The following is a 26,217-nucleotide window of genomic DNA, read 5'->3' on the forward strand; positions in this document are numbered from 1 at the left end:
AGGGAGAAAGTTTCTTAATACTGGAGTCTGAAACTCCGGCCTCTCAGGAACTCCTCTAACATGTGTAAATGTCTCGGTGCGAGCTCAGGACTGTACAGGAGACGTTGGTGATAACTTCTAGCCGAGTTCAGTGCAGACTGTCTCAGAGACACACAGCGTCTTCCCTCTTTCTACTCGTAACAGAATTATAGACTTTTAGCTGCTCGAACCCTGGGCCTCTGAAACACATCCTCGTGCTGATCTGAGATCTGTAGAGAAGAACACCGGGCCAGGTCATGCTCTTAGACCTACACCTCACTCCCTCAGATGTTTAACACACGCTGGTGCAGAGATTTTATTATAAGACCCTACAGGGGTGCGTTTACTTCCTGCATGACTGTGTATGTGTGTGTGTGTTTTCTTTTAATAATTGATAAAATCAGCTCCTCCTTCTGACCCTGAGATAGACGATTGTAAGGATTCTGCTCTGGATTTGAGTTCCCATAAAGTTGATGATTAAGCGCGACTGTGATTAGCCAAGACAACGATTCTCGCGCTGGTGAACGTTAGCATGGAAAGCGAACGTTATCCGAGACGCGGGACGGGGACGGCGCTCAGCTCGTCTCTCACACTGATGAGAATGATCCTGATTTGTTTGTTCTTCCTCGCACGTTTATATCCTCGTTAGCATGACAGATGACGGTTTCGCGAGGTTAGTGAGAGAGGAGAGGGACTAAACACACTCCCTGTGTGTGAAATTAAACAGGAGCTGCGACTGTAACGCTGATTACAAACTCACTTCACACTAACTATACGCTAACATCAGTGCACAGTGTTTTGATTGGCTGAAAGTGAATGCAGTGAAAGTCACAAGGGGGCGGGGCTTAGGGAAATCAGGCCAGTGAATAGTGAAGGTTAGGGCTTAGGTCTTTTTTTAATCTCTCTTTTCTTGAGTGTGAAATATTTATCTGAGGAAAAACTGAATAATTATTATAAACTTAACATTTACGACAAAATAAACAGCAAAAACTCCATAAGTGGTGTGAGAATAATTAGTTCTGGACAGAATTCAAACTCTTTCTCTTAGTGTGTGTATATGTGTGTGTGTGTGTGTGTGTGTGTGCGTGTGTGCATGCGTGCGTGCGTGTGTGTGTGTGTGTGTGTATATGTGTGTGTGTGCATGCGTGCATGTGTGTGTGTGTGTGTGTGTGTGTGTGTGTGAATGTGGGTGTGTATATGCATGTGTGTGTGTGTGTGTGTGTGCGTGCGTGAGTGTGTGTGAGTGTGAGTGTGTGTGTGTTTGTGTGTGTTCAAACACATGAAGTAATTGACGCTGTCAGGGCCGCGGGCGAGCGAAGGCCTGCCGTGTACACTTGAACGCTCTAATAATCTCTGTCCAGAGAATCCTGGGTAATTTATTTATCTTGTGCTGCTCTTTATTTAGACTCAAGATGAAAACACACACACACACACACACACACACACACACACATACACACACACACGCGTCCTTATTCATGCTTAATAACTCATGTATTACAGTACAATAGCAAAATTATTACTAATATCATTATTATAAGGGAGCTATGAACAACACTTGACTATGATTGGCTGCTGCCTTTACATGGACACGCCTCTCAATCACTGCAGCTGTAACCATGACAACAAGAGTCATTGTAACTCTATTGGAGTCTATTATAATTTAATTAATTATTCATAATACAAAAATAACATCATCAGAAGTGAGCAAGAGAACAGCCTGCGAGGCGTTTCCATAGCAACCACAATCAAAGCAGGGGTCAGCCTCAATTAAACATCTCTGATTTTACTCTTTCTTTCTTTCTTTCTTTCTGCTTTGTGTGTGTGTGTGTGTGTGTGTGTGTGTGAGAGGGAGAGAAAGATGTGCAGGAGTGTTTCTAGTGACAGCTCTTACCTGGACTTACCTTCAGGAGGAGGAGAGGGAGGAGAGGATTTTGAGGTTTAGATATATATATAAATAAACCTTAAAATCCTGTTAACTGTTATCTCTCCTCTTCTGCTCTCCCCTCTTCTGTTCTCTTTCTCTCTCTTTCCTCTCTCCTCCTGTCCCCCCCTTTCACTCTTTCTCTCTCTCTGTCGAGCTACACGTGTCGTTCCTGAGCTGCCAGTGATCCAGACTCCCTCTGCCCTCTGGACCTGTCTGACCCATCCTGGTGCCCCGCTTCTGGTTGGAGATCTCGTCACATGGATGCCCCGTGTGTCTCTCTGGGATGCGTCTGGTGTCTGGGGATGGTTTCACTCTTCCATGAACCCGGTTCTGGCCTCGACGGATGTTGACAGCTGTTTCTCTGCGGACTTGACTTGGCTGTAGTTGTCCGATAGTTTAAGACTGGAATTTCCACCAATGTCCCCACACTGAAACACCTCAGCCGCTCCCTGGTGGCAAAAACAGTGTAACTGCTGTCCCCCGCTTTACACTTAAAATTAACATTGAGTGTTCTTACCTGGGTAATTAAAACCATTAAAACCTGTCTGTGGATGGACAGTACTGGAGCTTTTACACCCGAGCGGGATGGCTCTCATGGGGCTGACAAACCTCCCGAATCGAGACAGATCCCTCGTCCTGTATAAACAGAGGGACGTTAGATATCATCACTTTTGTCATGGGGGCAGACAGATGGGTGACCTGGACAACAGATCCTCTCACGGTTATTTCGCTCTTCATGAGTGCACCCACAAGGTTGATCTTTTTTAAAAACACCACCACCGCTTTGTTCATCCGGGATGCTGAGTAGATGTTTTTGCACCATACCTGCTCTCCCACCGCTAACACCTCCTCCACCAGTTTGTTCTCCGGGACACACCTGATGCCATTCTGGAGAGACAAGGAGAGGAGGAGGGGGGAGAGAGGGAAGGAGAAGAGAGAGAGGAGGAGAGAGAGAGGAGGGGGAGGAGAGAGAGAGGAGGGGGGAGAGAGGAGGGGGAGGAGAGAGAGAGGAGGGGGGAGAGAGGGAAGGAGAAGAGAGAGAGGAGGAGCGAGAGAGGAGGAGAGAGAGAGGAGGGGGGAGAGAGGGAAGGAGAAGAGAGAGAGGAGGAGCGAGAGAGGAGGAGAGAGAGAGGAGGAGGGAGAGAGGAGGGGGGAGAGAGGGAAGGAGAAGAGAGAGAGGAGGAGCGAGAGAGGAGGAGAGAGAGAGGAGGAGGGAGAAAGGAGGGGGAGGAGAGAGAGAGGAGGGGGGGAAGAGGAGGGGGGAGAGAGGAGGGGGGAGAGAGGGAAGGAGAAGAGAGAGAGGAGGAGAGAGAGAGGAGGGGGAGGAGAGAGAGAGGAGGGGGGAGAGAGGAGGGGGAGAGAGGGAAGGAGAAGAGAGAGAGGAGGAGGGAGAGAGGAGGAGAGAGAGAGGAGGGGGGAGAGGAGGGGGGAGAGAGGGAAGGAGAAGAGAGAGAGGAGGAGGGAGAAGAGAACTCCTAATTGCAGGACGCTCATGTTCTTTTTTTCTCTCTGAACTTGAACAGATGTTTTCTCTTTGCGGCTCTGAACTGATCTCACTCCGGGCCATGAGTACAATCTGATAAAGCTTTCTAATGAACACCTCCAACTGTTAAAGTGTGTGTGCGAGTGAGAGAGAGAGAGAGAGAGAGAGAGAACACACTGTAATTAACCACAATGTGTGAAAGTGATAATAAACACGAGCTACAGCAGTGTGGAGGAGTGCGACTGTCACTGACCTGAGAGGGGATACGAAGAAAATAGAATATAGAATAGAAATATTATAGAATATCATTTTTCAGATATTATAAATAATGAACAATATGACAGCACCGGACGATAAGAATCTATGAAGCTGTGATGCGTTGAGCTCCTTGTGTACAGTGAGTGTAACTGTGTAAAAGTGAAAGTGTTTAAACAGTATGTGTGTATGTAAGTGTTAAGTGTGTAAGTGTAAGTTTGTAAGTATATATGATTGTAAGCTTGTTTATATGTGAAAGTAACCATACCTGTGTAAGTAGTGTACAGTGACAGTCAAAAGTATGCATGCCCCTTCTAACTCAATGTTTTAGCGATTTATTTTCTACTTTCTAAACAACCTCAGCATCCGTCTACAAATATGCTCACCATCTCTCCTCTGAACATGTCCAAACCACCTCAATCTGGCCTCTCTGACTTTATCTCCAAAACATCTAACATGGGTTGTCCCTCTGATGAACTCATTCTTGATCCTATCCATCCTTGTCACTCCCAAAGAGAACCTCAACATCTTCAGCTCTGCTACCTCCAACTCTGCCTCCGGTCTTTTCTTCAGCGCCACTGTCTCTAAGCCATAGAGCATTGCTGGTCTCACCACTGTCCTGTACACCTTTCCTTTCATTCTCGCTGATACTCTTTTATCGCACAACACACCTGACACTTTTCTCCACCCATTCCAACCTGCCTGTACCCGCCTCTTCACCTCCTTTTTCCACACTCTCCGTTGCTCTGGACTGTTGACCCTAAGTACTTAAAGTCCCGCACCTTCTTTACCTCTGCTTCTTGTAGCCTCACCGATCCACTCAGGTTCCTTCACTCCTCTGCTTTCAGAGTATACCTCCACCTCTCTAGATTTTTCTCCACCTGTTCCCTGCTCTCGCTACAGAGCACAATGTCATCTGCAAACATCATAGTCCATACAGACTCCTGTCTAACCTCATCTGTCCACCAGAGCAAACAAAAAGGGGCTCAGAGCCGTGTACATGTCCTGAACCACTCTAACATACTTCTCTGCCTTTCCAGACTTCCTCAAGACCACAGCTCTTGGCACCCTGTTGTATGCTTTCTCTAAATCTACAAAGACACAATGCAACTCCCTGTTACCTTCTCTGTACTTCTCTATCAACATCCTTAAAGCAAATACTGCATCTGATGTACTCTTTCTAGGCATGAAACCATATTGCTGCTCACAAATGCTCACCTCTGCCCTTAACCTAGCTTCCACTACTCTTTCCCACAGCTTCATTGTATGGCTTATCAACTTTATTCCTCTGTAATTGCCACAGCTTTGCACATCTCCCTTGTTCTTGAAGATCGGCACTAATACACTTCTCCTCCATTCCTCTGGAATCTTCTCACTCTTCAAAATCTTGTTAAACAAACTTGTCAGAAACTCTACTGCCACCTCTCCTAAGCACTTCCATACCTCCACAGGTATGTCATCAGGACCAACAGCCTTTCCACTCTTCCTCCTCTTTAACAGCCTCCTCACCTCACTCTTACTGATTTTTGTTAGTTCTTGCTCCACAACAGTCATGTCTTCTACTCTTCGGTCCCTTTCATTTTCCTCATTCATTAACTCTTTAAAGTACTCCTTCCCATCTTCCAACAGCCTTTCCCTCATGGCATCTGTCAGTACATTTTCATCTCTATCTTTAATCACTCTAACCTGCTGCACATCCTTCCCATCTCTATCTCTTTGCCTCGCCAACCTGTACAGATCCCCCTCTCCCTCCTTACTGTCCAACCTAGCATACAATTCCTCATATGCTCTTTGTTTGGCCTATGCCACCTCTAAATTAAATTCAAATTAAAAATTTATTTGTCACATACATACGATATGCAGTGACATATGCAGGTCACGACCGCCAGTGACCTTAAAAAAATAAAAACTTATACGTAAGAAATAAATATAAATAAAAAGAAATATGAAAGAAAATAAATTTAACTAGTAAAATAAACTGTACAAATAAGGGCATAATAAAAACATAAAAAATATAGAAATATAGAAGAAAAAAAAGTATATATATAAAATTTGAAAGTGACAATGGTTGTGCAAATATGCATAAAAAGTGACTTATTAAAGTGTCTTGTGCAATGGTCCAGAAATTAAAATATAAATATATAGTGCAGATGTGTATGAATGTGTCCATAGTGCCCATGGTTGTTCAATCAATGTTGGGAGTTTAAAATGTTAAGATGCTATTAGTCCTGTGTGGAGGTGTAGTTGAGAGACCTTATCACCTGCGGGAAGAAGCTCCTCTTCAGTCTCTCTGTGTTGGCCTTCAGGGACCGGAATCGCTACCCAGACTGCAACAGAGAGAACAGTCCATTGTTGGGATGGCTAAGGTCCTTCACAATCTTCCTGGCCTTGGTCCGGCACCACTTGCTGTAGATCGAGTGCAGGGAGGTCGCTGCGGATGATGCGCTCAGCTGATCTCATACCCTCCGTAGAGCTTGCCTGTCTTGCATGGTGCAGTTTCCAAACCAAGTCGTGATGTTTCCCATAAGGATGTTCTTCAGATTTCCAATCTCCTTTAGGTAGGCCGACTTATCATTGTTGGTGATCAGGCCCACCACGACAGTGTTGTCAGCAACTTGATGACGACGGTGGAGTTGGTAGTTGCCACGCAGTCATAGGTGTACAGTGAGTACAGCAGTGTGCTCAGAACACAACCCTGGGGGCTCCAGTGCTAAGAGTGAGTGAAGCTGAGACATGTCCGGCCATCTTTTCTGCCTGTGATCTGCCAGTTAGGAAGTTGGAGATCCACTGACATAGTAATGAGCTGAGTCCCAGGTGCTCCAGCTTGGTGGTGAGTGTGGAGGGAATTAGGGTATTAAATGGTGAGCTGTAGTCGATGAAGAACATTTTAACATAATTCCCTTTCCTAGTGTCCAGGTAAGTCCAGGAGCGATGTGTGAAGGAGATGGAAAATTGCATCGTCTATGAAACGGTTTGAGCGGTATGCAAACTGTAGTTGGTCGAGTGTGTCCGGTAGTGAAAAAAAGTCTCTGACCAGCTGCTCAAAGCACTTCATCACTACTGAGGTGAGGGCTACAGGGCGATAATCGTTGAGGGAAGCAGGATGATGGACTCCTTGAAGCATGTGGGAATCACCAACTGAGATAAAGAGATGTTGAATACCTCAGTAAACACAGGTGCTAGCGGGTCTGCGCAGGCTCTGAGGACTCGACTTCAGATGCCGTCTGGCTCTGCTGCTTTCCTGGTGTTCACTCTCCTGAAGGCTCTCCTGACGTCATGCTCGGTGATGATGAGCGCGCTTGCGGTGCTGGCAGTGTCTTCCTGTCTGCAGCTGTTAGCGCCGCTAGGACAAGCATCGCTAGCGTATTTAGCCTGCAGCCTCGAAGCGAGCATAGAAATTGTTCAGCTCGTCTGCCAGAGTCGCGTCCGCGTTCGTCATACTGAATGTTGGTGCTTTGTAGTCTGTTATTGTTCTCAGTCCCTGCCACAGGCTCTGTTGTGAGTCACTCTAGTTTTCTCCCGTAGCTCTACCTTCACCTTACGCTGCATCTCCCAGTACTCCTGTCTACTCTCTTCAGTCCTCCCAGTGTCCCACTTCTTCTTAGCTAGCCTCTTTCCATGTATACACTCCTGTTCCCTTTCAAAAGCTACACTCAATGCTGCGTGAAAACGCTATGGGAACATCTTTCTGTGTTGCCGGTTGTGAAGCATGTGTGTGTCAAACCCGCCAAATTTTGGCATATATAACCTCGGTCAGGTGACGTCATCTGATGAAGCGCACCTGCAGGTTATAAATAGGAGTGAACTGGAAACATTCCTCAGATCTTTTTGTCTTCAGGACGGCCTAGTTGTGTTTGCGTGTCTGTGTGTAAACCAGCAAAAACAAGAAAGTGTTTAACTCACCCACATGGCAGAGTTTTAAACGAGATGTCCCTCTGTGTGTGATAAATCCATATCGGAGGGCGATCTGGAGAGCGAAGTGCTTAGTGCGCGGCTCGCATTTCTTAAGAGAAGCTTCGAGCATTCCTGGGCTTACACTTGAATCTGGCAGGTGTGCGAGAGACGGATTCCTCTCCTTTCCCTCGAGCCCTCGCCGGATCGGGAAATTCCTCCGTCTGCTCTCAAAATTAGACGACAGGCTTTGTCGGGTGGCCGGGGGGTGGAGCCTCAACTACCCTTACTCCTTTTTCTTAGCAATCTCCATGATGAGTTAACCCTTTCATGGAGTAAGCTGTATTTATCCCGTGTTTTTTGTGCCATCAACTTGTTTATTTATTTAAATATAGTTGATGTGGAAACGCGGGGTTATATGATGACGCCCAGATAGAAGAGATGCTTCCAGGCTATCTCTCTTCTGGGACATCATCCTCCCTGAAAAGCTAACACTAAGCTAAGTCCAAGCTGTGTAGACTTTCATCTTTCCTGGAGGGAAAAGCTTTTCAGGCAGCAGCTCAAGTTGGTGCTCCATTGCACACCATGGCGGTTTTGCAGGCCTACCAGGCTAACCTGCTAAGAGACGAGCACTGACGGGGCTCTTGAAGATAGGGCGTTCTGGAATTACGCCGGGCCACCGACTTGTCTCTTCGTGCAACAAAGCAGACGGCTCGTGCTATCGGCCGTTTTATGACTGCGATGGTTTCCGCGGAGAGGCACTTGTGGCTGAATCTCATGGGCATCAGATGCCCCCATGTCGCCTTCTGGCCTGTTTGGCGACGTCGTTAACTCGGTCGCCACTAGGTTCGTGAGGCGAAATTATATGAACAAGCCTTCAGGAAATTCCTTCCCCGCTGGCTCAAGAGTAGGGACTGTCGGCCCCGACCGGGTTCCCTTCTCCAACATGTCCATTGAAGTCTGCACCAATCACCACTCACTTACTGTATGGTAATGTGTGTGTGAAAGTGTGAAAGAGTAAAAAGTGTCCTCACACAGCTCTCCTGGTGGTAAAGGCATGTCAGTGCATAGAGGAATCTCTCCAGGCACAGCATTACAGACCTGGGGGAATGATACAGCAACATCAGAAAGAAAAGAGAAAAAACAGAACAAAGAGAAAAAAACTAATAAATAAACAAACAAACAAATGAATTAATTAATAAAAAGCAGGCAGACAAAGGATGCATCTGTACTAATAGTCTCTGTATACAGTACAGTAATTAAATTACCTAAAATACTTAAAATGCCTCACTAAAGTAAACTAAACTGAACTAAACTAAACTCATGAGCAGTGAAAAGTCTGCAAAAGTGTTAATGTTAAAGAGGAGCACTATAAGCTCATGAACATAAATAAATATAAACTAATTATAACTGTTATCAATTTTTGAAGACCTGACTGAGTTATTCTTCGGGTCGAGCTTATTACTGCTGCAGGTTACAGATGGACCTGTAGGGGGCAGTAGAACTCAAGAACATTCGGTTTCTTCTTTTCCATTGTTCTGAGACGAAACTGACAGCACAGATGGCTGGAGACGGGTTTTCCCATCAGCAAAACACACACACACACACACACACACACACACACACACACACACAAATACACACATACACACAAATACACTTACACAGACACAAAGACACACACAGACACACACACACACACACACTTCCCATTTGCCTCGAGCGCTTAGTTTTGTTTCTGATCCTCCTTACTGTCTGTCTGTCCTTCTCCCTATGTCTGTCTATTGGTCTGTTTACCTCTCTCTCTCTCTCTCTCTCTCTCTCTCTGTGGGTATCTGTGTTTACCTATCTGACTGTCCGTCTGTCTGTCCGTCTGTCTGTCTGCTCCACATCCTTTCATAAAGATGATAAATATACTGAAACACACATGATTAAATGAAGCTCGCTCCTCATTTTAGATTCTAGTTTTCATGTTGTTCACATTCCCCTTGATGTGCACGTGTGTGTGTGTGTGTGTGTGTGTGTGTTTGTTTGTGTGTTGTTTATCAGATGTGAATGTGAATGTGCTGAGCACATTCAGAACAATAACACACACACATTTCACACTGACGGATAAAATTTGTTTAAAATGGAGTGAAGGTTTCTGAGTCGTAATGTGAAGCAGGAAGTCAATAACCTCCTGACACGACCTCCTTTGTTTAATGATTCATGATATATTTGCAGCTCACTGACATTTTTGAGGTTAAAAATAGACTTTGTGCAAGATGAGAGTCGAGGTGTTTAGTGTCTCGTCTCTTCTCCTTGCTTCCACTATGCATTTGCTTTTTGTTGTTATTATTATTATATATTGTATGTATAATTATAATTTATTTATAGTAAAGTTATTGTACCCATTTCTTTCTTATCCATCCATCCATCCATCCATCCAATAATACCAGTATTAAAAGTTTTGTTTTAGATTTCTTCTGTTCTCCTAAAACAGCTCTTTCCTTTTTTTCCTGCTCTCTAACCCAAACCCTAACCATAACTCCTAACCCTAAAACATAACCCTAAACCCGAACCCAACCCGTAATGCTAACCCTAACCCCTAAACACGTTTTGCCTATTAATTCCCTAGTCGTTTCTCCAAGAGTTGAAGAGCTCTTCTCTTACTTCCTGTACCGCAGACACTTTCTCTCTATTTCCTGCTTGAGACCCACATCAGATGCGATGTCACAGATACGGGATGTCTCTCTTTATATATGACAAACCAGAGGCTTCTGATAAACTAGAAGAATTGATTTCAGAAGTGAATGAAGAGATTTCGACCTGCAGTCTGGGAGGGAAGTGACAGGCATTAAAAAGACATTTTAGAAAAGTTAAAGACCTGGACACAGCGTATAAAAGCCTAATCACTGGTATTAAAATAACTGCCACTTTTTCTATTAACACATTAGTGCTAAAAATGTAGTTTAGATATTCACTTTTTTTATTCTCTAGAGTTTAATTAACTTTAAGATGTGGAATGTTAAATGTCTGTATTTAACACTATAACTCAGAGATAAGAATGTAATTTCTACAGCTTTATAGACTTTGGGGATTTCATTTAATATCCTGTTATTCTTTATTAATCCCTATATGTCACTGAGGGACGGGAGGATGAAGACAGAGAGAGGGAGAGAGGTGAAGAGCCATGTGGAGCGATGTGAGCTTTAGCTGAACCTCACTAAGAATAAGGAACCGACTGTGGATTACAGAAAGAACCAGACCAAGGGTAAAAAAAAAAGGACCAGAGGTAGCTTTGCCCACCAAGGAGGCTTAGATTTTACAGCATCTCCAGGATCAGGATGCAGAGGTTCTACTACTTGGTTTCGGTGAGCATGCTGTAATGTAGAGGAGGACATTGTCTGATCAAGATGATTAAGAATGCTAGTAAAGTTCTGGGATTTAAACTGGAGACACTAATGAATGTGTCACTCTCAAGACATACAACTTGTATATAGACTAAGTTGACTGAAACCATTCTACCATCCTAGCACCAATGATCAAACAGCACCACCATATTGAAAGGTCAAATTACATCTGCAGGTAAAGCCATGGTTCATGCGTCAGACCGCGGAGTCAGACAACCACCTGCTGGGATTGTAGCAACCGGTTCTGCCATAAGAAAAGCATTAAGCTTCACAAGAGAGTACAACGTTTATCATTTTGTACCAGTGTGTGACTGTCACTAGTTAATTTGTACTGTGCACATTTCTTACATTTCAAATTTTCAGACCAGAAAACATTTCCAGTAACACACACACAAACACAGATTGGGTGAGAAAACACAGATCCGTCTAAACACCCAGTCCATAGCAGCTGTGCTTTTATTCCTTTCAGAACCAGCTTTCAGGATAAAGTTATAGTTTTGTCCTCTTTAAATAATCAGTGTGATATTACAGAGCGACTTACAAAAGTGCTTTAACTTTGACATCATTGGGTAGATGCTTACACTGAGTTAGTTACTAGGTTACTAACTATGTGCCATCAATAAAACCCGGGGTATGGGGGATTAGTCCAAGTAATGAAGAAGTATTGAAGAAAGAGTCTTAAGTCGTCATTCAAAGATTGTCAAGGACTCTGTATGGACATCTAGAGAAGTTCATTCCACCACCTTGGTGCCAGAACAGAAAAGAGCCTGGATGAATGTCTTCCTTGATCCCTGAGAGATGGTGGGATGAGGCGAGTAGTGCTGAAGGATCTGAGAGGACGTGGTGCAGTGCGTGGTGTGATTAGAGAGGTAAGTGGGTGCTGGGCTGTTTTTATCTTTGTAGACGAGCATCAGGGTTTTGAATATGATGCAGCAGCTACAGGAAGCCAGTGGAGGGAGCGGAGGAGTGGGGTGGTGTGGGAGAACTTGGAAAGGTTGAAAACCAGATGAGCTGCTGCATTCTGGATCGGCTGCAGAATACGAATCGTGGACAGAGGCAGGCCTGCCAGGAGTGAGTTGCAGTAGTCCAGTCTTGAAAGAACAGTGGAAATGTTTAAATCTCTAAATTGACCCGATCTTTAAAATACCTGACTGCCATGGATACAATGACTGGATTAAACACTCGTAAAGATATTTCCACACTGTGTGTGTGTGTGTGTGTGTGTGTGTGTATGACTTTTCGGTGGGACAGTGTAAGATTTTATAATATTGTAAGACACTGTGATCTAATAAGAAGATTCCTGTGCTATAAGAACAGACCCCTCACTGTGCTTCCTCATGCCTTCTGTGGTAACACCTTCTATATCCTGTATCCAGACGAGGATACGTCCAGACGGCTCCTGTCTTCTAGAACCCTTTAGTTTAATCAGGAGAATGTATCTCCTCTCACTTGCCAGTGCTGAACTGAACTGGGCTCCATGTTACCTTAGACATCTAAGGACTATGGACACATTCATGCACACTTTTGCACTATATATTCATATTTTTTATTTATGGACCACTGCACAAATCACTTTAATAACAAGTCACTTTAAGAAGTCACTTTCATGCATATTTGCCTGCCTCAGTCATTTTTACATTTCTGATTTGGACAAATTTCTATTTTCTTCTTTTTATATTTCTATATTATTATATTGATATTTGTTCTTATTTGTACAGTATATTTTAATAGTTAATTTTATCTTCTAACGTATTTCTTTTATTCATATTTATCTCTTATGTTTAAGCTTTTATTTTTAAGGTCACTGGCAGTCATGTACAGATGTTACTCATGCGGTATTCTGGTTTTACCGTCACGCCTCACGGTGGCGACGTTTGGGTTTGTGCATTTGCTGGCTTCTACCGCTGAGTGGCGCTATATAACTATAGACTGACTCCTCTGGCATGCACTCCGTTAGAGCTGCACATAGTAGCGGATAAAATCAAGTGAAACGTTGTAGTTAAACAAATTCATCACAGTATTAAAATTACAGTACAAATGTAGAATTTAAATTAAATTAAATCTTATTAGGATCGAATTTAAGCAATGTAAATATTAACACAGTGAGCCTTTAGACTTTATCATGTGTAATTAGAAAATCTACGCATGTATGTTTTTTGTCATTTTATATTTTGTGTTCTTAAAATTTGTAGTAGATTTATTAACTAAAATAAATGAAAATAAATTACCATAAAAATTAAAACATTGTCAGGCCGTGCTACTGCGTCAGCAGATGTCGATGTGTTTTTGCGTTATTATAAGAATTAAATGCAGTAGGCTGTTATGATCATCATAATGTTCTTTAATAAATAATAAAAACATTTTAACAAATTACATTTTCACATCCCAGCACCCCCGTTGTGCTGTATCACTGCCGGCAAAAACCTTATAAAATACAAGTGAAACATTAAACGAATTTATCATCACAGTACTAAAATTACAGTACAAATTTAGAACTTAAATATAGGGGTTTCTTAGTTCCATCGAATTTAAGCAAAGTAAATGTTAACACAGTGAGCCTTTATATTTTATCATGTGTAACACTCGCGTAGCCAGAAAACTCTGGCTGTGTGTATCAGAAAACGTGGGTGAGTCACAGGTGTTGTCAGATTAATGGGCAAAAACTATATAATAAACCTATATAAGCTACATAGCCTTTATAAGACTTCACTTTTATTTAAGTGCACGCACAATGACGACAAAACATTATGATGTTGTAAAATAATAAAAGCAAACAGGGATACAGCGTTATTCTGTATCGGTTTCTGTGAACTTGAGCTCGTCAGAAAATAAACCGAAACTCCGTGTATACTCGCCCCACAGACGTGAAAAATATATACTTACAGAAAGCAAAATGTCTGCTTTTATATAAACTAATGGGGGGAAAAATCAGCTTATGTAATTCGTATGAAACTTGGATTACTACAGGGCATCCACTCACAGCCGAAACGAAAAGACATCAACTTATCAATGAATTATTAAAATGGCCAGTCAGTTTCCTTGCTGTTTTCCCCGACGCATTCATAATCATTAGTCTAGTTCTACCGGTGCGGTGTTTCTTATCCTCACCCCCGGTAAAACGGCGTATTCAGAGGCTCACCCGCGAGAGGTTGTGCGCGCGCGGTCCACTACACAGCTAAAACATATTTGTATATTATGACTGAGATACGGCGGCTCACATCGGTGTGTGTTTCGCACAGCACCGCAAAGACAGCGCTTATTTAACACGTATAAATGTGTGTTTGCTATATTTCTGGGAAAGAGAAATCTCTTATAAATCTCTCATATCGGCGCCGCGGGTTCACGCGAACATTTTACATTCACTAAAAGATTAATTCACAACCACATTTCGGCCATTCACACACATGCATTGTGCTATGTTGTTTGTAGACACTTTTACTTTTCCCCTTCTAATCTAGCCTTTGATCAAAATGCTCCCAATATGAGCCGACACGAGCTCATATTGTTTCATAAAGAGAGGCGACATATACTTGCTGATTAAACACTGCATTTTTTTAAGTGAAAGCGCGCGATGTGAGCAGGTTTAATTATTATTAATTAAATAATTATTCAATGCTTAACATAAACAGCTAAAATCAAGATGAATGTTCTTCTTTAAATTGTTATTATCATGTTCTTTTGCTGTTTTGGGTTCAGCGTTAAATGATTATTTGAAACTGAAGCGTCTCTTGTAGAGTCATGCCCTGAGTCATTTTATCATACAAAGATCATTACGTTGTGCTCGGACCACTGACTCCAAAATTGACATTTTTACCATTAAAAATGAAAATTTTTTTACAAGCCCTTGAGCTGTTGTTTGTGCTATTTTCATTAATAATAACAATAACAATAGACAGAGAGAAACAGAGAGTCTGTCTAAACAAAATTAATTGCAGCCGTTTGCAAAATGTCTCCTTGCGCCATCTGGCGGTCATTTCACAAATTATTTTGAATTGCGACTGATTAATTTTGGCTGTTGCCGTTTGCCGCGACAGAGTGCATGGCAGTCATAGACATTCTGCGTGAGTAACTGTAAGCATTTCACTACATATTGTACTGTGTATGACTGTGTATGTGACAAATAAAATTTGAATTTGATCTCCTGAACTTCCAGCCTTCTAACACACAGTATGAGTGCAGATCAATCCCTGCTATCTGTTAACACCAGATGAGGATGGGTTCCCTGTTGAGTCTGTTTCCTTTTAAGGTTTCTTCCTATTACCATCTCAGGGAGTTTTTCCCTCAGCTCTGTCACCTTCACCCTTGGCTTGCTCAACAGGGAAAATGAGAACACTATGCTTCCTGCTTGCCCATGTTTTCCCTATGTTTTCTCCTCCACATCATTCCTGACAATAATAAATGGTGTTTGTAGAACTGTTGCATAAAAGCGAGATCACACTTAAGGTCGTGCTGTTGTACTCAATACCAGCATGGCTGTGATATCTTCAGTACTTACGCTGCACCCTCATGGCGACGACTACATCCCAGCCACACCGATATTCAGTACAACAGAGTCAACACACACTAAGACCTCTAAGATCTTTAATTGACCCCAGTCAAGCAAATTTTATTTTAAAAAAAACTATTTTAATCTTCCAAAAAAAAATTTCATTATTGAGTTTTCTCTTTGAGGCATAATCCTTTAATGGTGCTTATTTATTTATTTATTTATTTATTTATTCATTTAGCTAGTTATTAATTTTGTTTATCAAAATGTTTATTATTTATTTAAACTCCATTACGATGTGAAGTGATTAGCTTTTAACCTTTGGCTATGCGAGAAAGTGACAAACCCCATCATTAAACCCTGCAGCTCATGATTAGGATTTAAAAGCTTCCATTAGGAGATATTCTCATCCAGATCAGTGGACACTCCACCTCAGACACTAATTTTTCATTAGAAGAGCAGAAAAGCCACAGGGCGAGAAGTTTACACTTCAGGAGGTGAAGTGCAAAAAAGACACTTGATGTGGTGAAGTCAATAGACTTGACGAGGAAGCCGTACATCGAGCATCTTCTTTGTTCTGGCACGAGGGATGGGGAACAGACTTCACCTGGCAGTCTGAGGCCATGTTCCATTCACATCACATTTCAGGACCCAACACTTTAATTAGCACTGTGATCGTAATGATTAATGAGTGATGGTGTTTTTAGTCTCTGACCCGCTGAAACCAGCGTGAGGAGGCGTTCCTGATGGAGACTGCAGAGTTCCCCTATGAGTTCCTCTGGATACGTAGGCATAGGACATTATGGGATAGCACTTTAAACCAGGTTAGTACAAAAAGTTCCAGATGTCAAGGCTTCAGGGTTTTATTGTCAAATAAAAAAGCAATTCACCTTCACAACCAACCCTCTCTTACAGAAAAGAAACATTTACCTGCAACTTATTTACAGCAACGTCAGAGAGGTTTACATCAGCGTGTAAAACTTTATTAGACTGCAGCCATGCTGGAGGGTTAAAAGCTCAGGGAGTTATAGAGAACCCTCATCATGAAGGGTTCTACTGATCAGGTGAGGAGCTGTGAACTACACGCAGGTTTAATATGACACACAAGTCAGGTTTACTACCAAACTTGGATGAGATTAATACTACACATGGTGAGGTTTAAGATACACAAATGAGTTTAATACCTCACACGGGTTTAAAACTACACACGAGTGAGTTTAATACTGCACAGTTGAATTACTCATCCATCGTTTTATAAGCCAACCCATCTATTTCTTGTCCATCCATCCCTCCACCATCCATGTATGCATTTATGAATTCGGCCTCCATTTATCCATTAGTCCGCCTATCCATCCGTTCTGACGCTGTCCGTGTGCAGATTTGTGATGTTGTGTTGCTGTGTTTGTTGATGTGGATTTTAGTTTTTCTGCTACTTTGATGTTTTCAGTAATAAAATTGCTCATGTGTTGCTCTGAGGTAAGCTGGGCGTTATAGAGAAATATTTGGGTTAACGGGTTTGAGGAGTCTCTCTTCCCCCCATACACACCATAACACTCCCCACTTTAGTGTATACATCACTTTTATGATATGATGGATGGTAATGTGTTTTTGTGGCTCAGAGAGAGATTTTATAGACTTTATACAGAGCTCCCTTACTGAGAGCTGAACACAGACATAAAATTGAATGAAACTGTACTCTGTGTGTGTGTTTGTGTATGTGTCTGTGTGTGTGTGTGTGTGTTCACCTCTATTTCATCCACAATAGGCTCAGAGAGATTGCAGTGAAGATTTTCACGAATGACAGATAATGACAGGGTAGAGGAGATGATGTGATTGGATCGAAAAGCTGTTATCAGGCGCTCAGTGTGTGTGCTGGGGATTACAACGTACACACACACACACACACACCCACACTATTTCCCTTTCAGAGTCAAACTCTGTTATAGAGAGTGTGTAATGTGTGATTATTAATTTACTCAACATAAACTAAATAAATGAAACAATTTTAGGACAAAAGTAATGGAAAAAGGAAGCAGTTATGCCAGTGTTTAGAGCAGTAGCTCACTTAAATTATGCTATAACATAATAAAGTGATATCACATTAGACGATGTGCTGTTGTACTGAATATCAGCACGGCTGTGATGCGATTGTAACCATGGGGGGCGCAGCTCGAGTACTGAAGATATCACGGCCGTGCTGATGCCTCATCCTGCTTCCCTCAACGATTAGCCCTCACCTCAGTAGTGATGAAGTGCTTTAAACGCCTGGTCAGAGACTTCATCATTTCTTCACTACCCGACACACTGGACCCACTACAGTTTGCATACCGCTCGAACCGCTCCACAGACGATGCAATCTCTCACACACATCACTCACTCACCTGGACACTTGGGGGGAAATATGTTAAAATGCTCTTCATCGACTACAGCTCTGCATTTAATACCATAATTCCCTCCACACTCACCACCAAGCTGGAGCACCTGGGACTCAGCTCATCCATGTGTCAGTGGATCTCCAATTTTCTGACTGGCAGACCACAGACAGTAAGGATGGGCGGACATGTCTCAGCCTCACTCACTCTCAGCACTGGAGCCCCCCAGGGTTGTGTTCTGAGCCCCCTGCTGTACTCTTTGTACACCTACAACTGCGTGGCCACTACCAACTCTACCGCCGTCATCAAATTTGCTGCTGATACTGTTGTGGTGGGCCTAATCACAAACAATGATGAGACGGCCTACCTAGAGAAGATTTAAAATCTGGAGAACTGGTGCCAGAGGAACAATCTCCTTCTGAACGTCAGCAAGACAAAGGAGCTGATAGTAGATTCAGCACTAAGCAGGAGAGGAACTACCAGACCCCCATCACCAACAGAAGCCCAGTGGAGAGAATCCCACCATCCGCACCGAGCTCCCTGACCTGCACTTGATCTACAGCAAGCGGTGCTGGACCAAGGCCAGGAAGATCGTGAAGGACCTCAGCCACCCCAATAACGGACTGTTCTCTCTGTTGCGGTTTGGGAAGCGATTCCGCTCCCTGAAGGCCAACACAGAGAGACTGAGGAGGAACTTCTTCCCGCAGGCGATAAGGTCTCTCAACCACCCAACACAGGACTAATATCATCTTTCTAACATCCAAAATTGACTGGACAATCATAGACACTATGGACACATTCACACACACCTACACTTACATACAGTATTTATGTTTTCATTCTGGACTATTACACAAGACACTTTAATAAGACACTTTTTATGCATATTTGAACACCCTCAGTCTTTTTTACATCAAATTTCTAAATTTTTACAAATTTATATGTATACATATTGTTTTCTATATTCGCTATATTAGAATGTTCTATTGTACATTCTAATATAGCGAACATATTGTTCTATTTTATTTCTATTTTTATCCTAGTTAAATTTATTTTCTATTGTATTTCTTTTATTCATATTTATTTCTTACCTATAAGCTTTAATTCTCTTTAAGGTCACTGGCGGTCGTATAAGCATTTCACTGCATATCGTACTGTGTATGTGACAAATAAAATTTGATTTTTTTTTTATTTTTATATTGAGTACAACAGCATCACCTGAAGTGTGATATCACTTTTATACACCAGATCGACAAACACCATTTATTATCAACAGATTATGATTAGTTTTTTTATTTAACCAGTTTGTTTTGCTCAGCCCACACACATCCTTCAGGGTCTGGTGAGTGATACCAGTGGGCTAGAAATCAGAATCAGAAACAAACCAGGTCAAACACTGCATATTGGTCGCAGACAGTTCAGTAACCTGCTGGATTTCACTCTCAGGAGCGTTTACTTCACAACCAGTTTCTGAGTTCTGTTTAAACTTCCCTCGGTTCAGCTTTTTTAAGCACTTGAATTTCCTTCAAGAACTGTAGTAGGAAAAAGAACTCACATTCATCTGGATTAGAAACGAAAAATAAACAATCCTTAAAAGGGTTGTGTGTGTGTGTGTGTGTGTGTGTGGTGGGGGGGCTGGGTTAATAACTGGGTCTCTTAAATCACAAGCTAACAAATGTGACACTAAATCACTGATGTTTATGGATATTGGTTTTGTGTGTGTGTGTGTTTGTGTGTGTTTGTGTGTGTGTGGGTGTGTGTGGATTTTGTACAAAATGGTAAGCCTCTTAAAGTCTGAGGCAGTTTGGCTCAGTGGGTTTGGACTCTGTGTGTGTGTGTGTGTGTGTGTGCAGTGAGTTCATGATAAAAGTTTCTAAACACATCACCAAGTTTCTGATTCTGATTTAAGCTTCTTAGAAAGAAACGAGTGCTCCATGTAAAACTGGACTTGAGGCGACACACACACACACACACACACACACACACACACACATTCATAAACTGCAACATGGAGTGTTGTTTGATTTTAAGTGTTAGTGCTGGAAAACAAATAATAATTAGCAGAATATACACAGTAACAGAAACACACAGTGTGACTGCCAGGGTTAGGGGTCAGGTGTTAGGATTTTTAGAAATGTTGCTAGAAGAATTAGCATTAATTCAATATTTATTTTTATACAGAGGGTGACGGTGCTGAGGGAAAAACTCCCTGAGATGGTAATAGGAGGAAACCTTGAGAGGAACCAGACTCAACAGGGAACCCATCCTCATCTGGGTGATAACGGATAGCAGGGATTGATCTGCACTCATACTGTGTGTTAGGAGGCTGGAAGTTCAGTAGAACAGGAGATGTGGAGAAGTTCATATGGAGTCCAGTTGGTTATTGGAGACTCAGGGAGACTGTAGGAAACTCCAGTCCTGAACTATGGAGTGACTGCAGTCACGAGTCCTCAGAGAACAGCTGTCTGTATCAGCCGAGGACAGGACCGTCTTTATGGTGAAGAGGAACCGTCCCCAGACACCACACGCATCCCAGACAGACCACACGAGGCATTCATGTGATGAGATCTCCAACCAGAAGGTGGACACTAGGACGAGTCAGACAGGTCCAGAGGACAGAGAGGGTCTGGATCACTGGCAGCTCAGTGCAGTGTGGATAAGATATTAGGATGGCATTAGAATAAGAGTTTATGGAATAATTAGGGTTAATGTCATTATTAAGGTTAAAGTTTAAATACTGGTAATCAAGAATAGGCTTTTTCTTTTATTGATTCTATACTGATATAGTGCCAAAGATTCTAGTTTGGAGTAAAGATCAGGAGTAAAGGAGTAAATAGTATTGGTTACTGATTAACCTCAGTATTATAGACCTCATAGGTACAGTAAGGTTTAGATTTTAAGTTTAGGTGGTATATTAACATGGTCTGAGACTATGGTTTAAGGGATAGGGTTTATAGGTTAAACTTAATGTCCATGCAATGGTGTAGTATCAAACCTCCCCGTTATGTCTAAGAATCTGGAAAATATAGTTTCACAGCAGCTATGTTCACATTTACATAGAAATAGCATAAACAAACTGTATCAGTTGGACTCATAACAGCATGGAGAGAGCACTTGTTAAAGTAGTAATGACCTCCTATTGGCCTCTGATCAGGGTTATGTCACTATATTTGTGTTCCTTGACCTCAGTGCAGCTTCTGACACCATTGATAATAATATTCTCCTTTGCAGATTAGAAAATGCTGTAGGAATGAAGGGAACGGCCCTCTCCTGGCTCAGATCCTGTTTGACTGATCGTTATCAGTTTGTAGATTTAAATGGTGACTATTCTGCATGAATTTGGTGTTCCACAGGGTTCAGTTTTTGGCCCACTGTTTACGAGTGTTCCGGAAGACGAGCAAAGATTTTTAATAAATTTTTACTTAAAAAACGAGCGTTGTTGTGGTTTACGAGCTCCGAGTATCATGTATAACGCATGCGCTTCTTGTTTTGACACCAAGCGTCGCGTCATCACAACTGAGCCAACGGTTTTTCTCTCTCTTGCGCTGCGGAATCGTCTCCCCTGCTGGGTCTTAGTGCTCGTCTCTTACTGGTATAATCAACATCTGTGCACACGTGTACTGTTTACTATAACACTGTGACTACGTGTGTGTGAAACATATTTTATTATGTGTTCGGAAGCGCGTGTGTACAGCGTGTGTACTGTTTCTTATAACACACGTGTGTGCACGTGAGTAAGGCAAAAGATATTCTTAATACAGAGGTTAAAAATCTATTTTTAATGTGTGTGTGCGTGTGTGTGTGTGCGCGCGAGCATAATTAGACACTGTGCCGGCTGTGTGTGTGCGTGTGTGTGTGTGTGTGAAAAACCCTCATTCACAAACACACACACGCGCGCACAGAAATGAAGGCAAGAGACACACACTCTGCTCTCCGGAGAAACTCTGTCGCAAATCTTTTCAGAGGTGAGGTGCTGGGTCATTTGTTTGTTTGTTTTACTTTACAGCAGTGATTCTGTTAGTTTGCGCTCACACGAGTGTCATTGCTTGCACGATGTTTATTGTTTTTTTTTTTAGATAAAACAGTGTAGCGGGAGAGAGACGTTGATTTATGACCTCTGTTTACGGAAGTGTAGTCCAGTGCGGGAGATGCATTGTGGGTAATGCAGTCCGGTGTGCGTGAACGCAAATGTGAGATTTAAGTTAGGATATAGAGCCTGAGTTTTGTTCTTCAGTAGTTTTTTTTGTTGGATTTAGGTGCGAACGGGCATCGAGCAGTTTGTCCATCTCATCATTATACGAGCATGAATTAACGGGCTGTTACGCTGTCACGAGCAACATAAACAAAAGCGGAGAAGCTTTAATAATTTAGATGAGAACAATAGTCTTTCCGTTGATGTGTGTGTGAGTGTGTTTAAACGAGAGAAGAAAGTTTTAATGTTTAAGATGAGGAAAGAGAGACAGGAGGGGCTGAAAGCAAGAGTCTCCACTTACTCTAGCCTCACACATGCACATACTGTACACAGCACCTGCGTGCACAATGGGAAACGCTTATCTGCCGGGATTTATTTTTTACTTTTTTAAAAGGTAATGGGCAGGTTAATTTGTTTTATTTTTACTTAATATTTTGTATTAATTATTTTTATGTATTTATTTTTTTGGGCTAATAATAATAATTTAAGTTTCCATTATTTTTTATGGGAAAATTAAATTTGGTTTACGAGTGTTTTAAAATACGAGCCCACTTCCGGAACGAATTATGCTCGTAATTCGAGGTTCCACTGTAATTTAAATCAAAATAAAAAAAATTAAGAATTTTTTTTTTAAAACAATTAACAAGAAATAAGAGAGAAATAGAAAAGAAGCAAGAAATAAACAAATAGATTAACTATAAAAAGGTAGATTAAAATATAAAACCTGTACAAGACAAAATAAAATTGAATGCGAATAAAAAGTGGAATAAATAAAAAAATGTCCAGAAATGTGCAAATGAGCGTGTGTGCAAATGTTGCAATGTGTGTGCAAATGTGCTATGTCCATGATTGTCCGGTCTACAGTGTATTGGGGTGTGCAATGAATAATGTCCATGAGTGTCCATTTCTGTGCAATGTTCCAAAAACACGGAGATGATTAGTCCTGTGTGTTAATCTGGTTGAGACACGGTATCGCCTGCGGGAAGAAGCTCCTCCTCAGTCTCTATATGTTGGTCTTCATGGAGCGGAATCGCTTTCCTGACCGCAAAAGAGAGAACAGTCCATTGTTGGGGTGGCTGAGGTCCTTCACGATCTTCCTGGCCTTGATTCAGCACTGCTTGCTGTAGATTGAGTGCAGGTCAGGGAGCTCGTGCGGATGGTGCGCTCAGCCCTCTGTAGAGCTCGTCTGTCCTGCATGTTGCTGTTCCCGAACCAGGTTAAAGTGTTTCCCATCAGGATGCTCTCTATGGTGCAGAAGTAGAAATTCCTGAGCACCTTGGAGGGCAGTCTAAAGTCTCTCAAGCGCCTGGGGTGGTAGAGACGCTGACAGGCCTTTTTCACCACAGTGTTGATGTGACAGGACCATGACAGGTCCTGTGTGATGTGAACACCGAGGTAACGGAAGCTGTCCACTGTCTCCACTGGGCTAATGGTGGTGGCGTCCGTAGTGGCTATGCAGTCGTAGGTGTACAATGAGTACAGCAGGGGGTTCAGAACACTACCCTGGAGGGCTCCAGTGCTGAGAGTGAGGCAGGCATGTCTGCCCATCCTTACTGCCTGTGGTCTGCCACTTAAAATCTTATCGCATGGATGCCTGTGTGGTCTGTCTGGAATGCATGTGGTGACTGGGGATGGTTACACTTCACCCCAAAGACAGTCCTGTTCTCGGCTGATGCAGATGCTGTTCTCTGAGGAGTCATGGCTGCAGTCGCTCGATAGTTCAGGACTGGAGTTTTCTACAGTCTACCTAAGCCTCCAATAACAAACTGGAGTTCATATTAACTTAAACACATATACTGAACTTCAGTTTGATGCAAATCAATTCCTGCTATCTGTTTCTCCCAGATGAGGATGGGTTCCCTGTTGGGTCTGGTTCATTTCAAGGTTTCTACCTATTACCCTCTCAGGGAGTTTTTCCTTGCCACTGTTGCCGTCATCCTCAGCTTGCTCATCAGGGACAGTCTTATCATTTTGATTCATACACGTTTACATTTCATACAAACTTAAATAATTCTTTTGATTGTGTAAAGCTCCTTTGTGACAATGACAATTGTTAAAAGCGCTATACAAATAAAACTGAATTGAATTTAATAGAGGCGGCACCGTGGTGTAGTGGTTAGCACTGTTGCCTTGCACCTCCAGGGTCCGGGTTCCATTTCCAGCCAGGCTCCAGTCTTGTCTCTGTGTGCTGTGAGTTTGCATGTTCTTCTCATGCTTGGTGGGTTTCCTCCGGGTAATCTGGTTACCTCCCACAGTCCAAAGATATGCAGGTTAGGCTAATTGGCGTTCCCAAAATTGCCCAGGGTGTGTAAGTATACAGTGGTGTGAAAAACTATTTGCCCCCTTCCTGATTTCTTATTCTTTTGCATGTTTGTCACACTTTAATGTTTCTGCTCATCAAAAACCATTACCTATTAGTCAAAGATAACATAATTGAACACAAAATGCAGTTTTTAAATGATGGTTTTTATTATTTAGGGAGAAAAAAAAATCAAAACCTACATGGCCCTGTGTGAAAAAGTGATTGCCCCCCTTGTTAAAAAATAACTTAACTGTGGTTTATCACACCTGAGTTCAATTTCTGTAGTCACCCCCAGGCCTGATTACTGCCACACCTGTTTCAATCAAGAAATCACTTAAATAGGAGCTACCTGACACAGAGAAGTAGACCAAAAGCACCTCAAAATCTAGACATCATGCCAAGATCCAAAGGAACAAATGAGAACAAAAGTAATTGAGATCTATCAGTCTGGTAAAGGTTATAAAGCCATTTCTAAAGCTTTGGGACTCCAGCGAACCACAGTGAGAGCCATCATCCACAAATTGCAAAAACATGGAACAGTGGTGAACCTTCCCAGGAGTGGCCGACCGACTAAAATTACCCCAAGAGCGCAGAGACAACTCATCCGAGAGGCCACAAAAGACCCCAGGACAACATCTAAAGAACTGCAGGCCTCACTTGCCTCAATTAAGGTCAGTGTTCACGACTCCACCATAAGAAAGAGACTGGGCAAAAACGGCCTGCATGGCAGATTTCCAAGGCGCAAACCTTAATATTCCTTTTAAGCAAAAAGAATATTAAGGCTGGTCTCAATTTTGCTAAAAAACATCTCAATGATTGCCAAGACTTTTGGGAAAATACCTTGTGGACCGACGAGACAAAAGTTGAACTTTTTGGAAGGTGCGTGTCCCGTTACATCTCGCGTGAAAGTAACACAGCATTTCAGAAAAAGAACATCATACCAACAGTAAAATATGGTGGTGGTAGTGTGATGGTCTGGGGTTGTTTTGCTGCTTTAGGACCTGGAAGGCTTGCTGTGATAGATGGAACCATGAATTCTACTGTCTACCAAAAAATCCTGAAGGAGAATGTCCGGCCATCTGTTCGTCAACTCAAGCTGAAGCGATCTTGGGTGCTGCAGCAGGACAATGACCAAAAACACACCAGCAAATCCACCTCTGAATGGCTGAAGAAAAACAAAATGAAAACTTTGGAGTGGCCTAGTCAAAGATTGAGATGTTGTGGCATGACCTTAAAAAGGCAGTTCATGCTAGAAAGCCCTTAAATAAAGCTGAATTACAACAATTCTGCAAAGATGAGTGGGCCAAAATTCCTCCAGAGCGCTGTAAAAGACTCGTTGCAAGTTATCGCAAACGCTTGATTGCAGTTATTGCTGCTAAGGGTGGCCCAACCAGTTATTAGGTTCAGGGGGCAATTACTTTTTCAAACAGGGTCATGTAGGTTTGGATTTTCTTTCTCCCTAAATAATAAAAACCATCATTTAAAAATTGCATTTTGTGTTTACTTGTGTTATCTTTGACTAATAGTTAAATTTTCAATTCAATTCAATTCAATTTTATTTGTATAGTGCTTTTAACGATTTACATCATCACAAAGCAGCTTTACACAATCAAAAGAACTAAGTTTGTATGAAATGTGAATGTGTATGAATCAAAATGATATGATTGTCCCTAATTGTCCCTGATGAGCAAGCCTAGGACGACGGCGACAGTGGCAAGGAAAAACTCCCTGAGATGGTAATAGGAAGAAACCTTGAGAGGAACCAGACTCAACAGGGAACCCATCCTCATCTGGGTGAAAACAGATAGCAGGGATTGATGTGCATAATAATATGCGAGATTAGAAGTTCAATATAAGAGGAGATGTGTAAGATTAAAGTCCAGTTTGTTCCTGGAGGCT

Source organism: Clarias gariepinus, unplaced genomic scaffold, assembly GCF_024256425.1.
Source record: "Clarias gariepinus isolate MV-2021 ecotype Netherlands unplaced genomic scaffold, CGAR_prim_01v2 scaffold_29, whole genome shotgun sequence".
NCBI lineage: Eukaryota > Metazoa > Chordata > Actinopteri > Siluriformes > Clariidae > Clarias > Clarias gariepinus.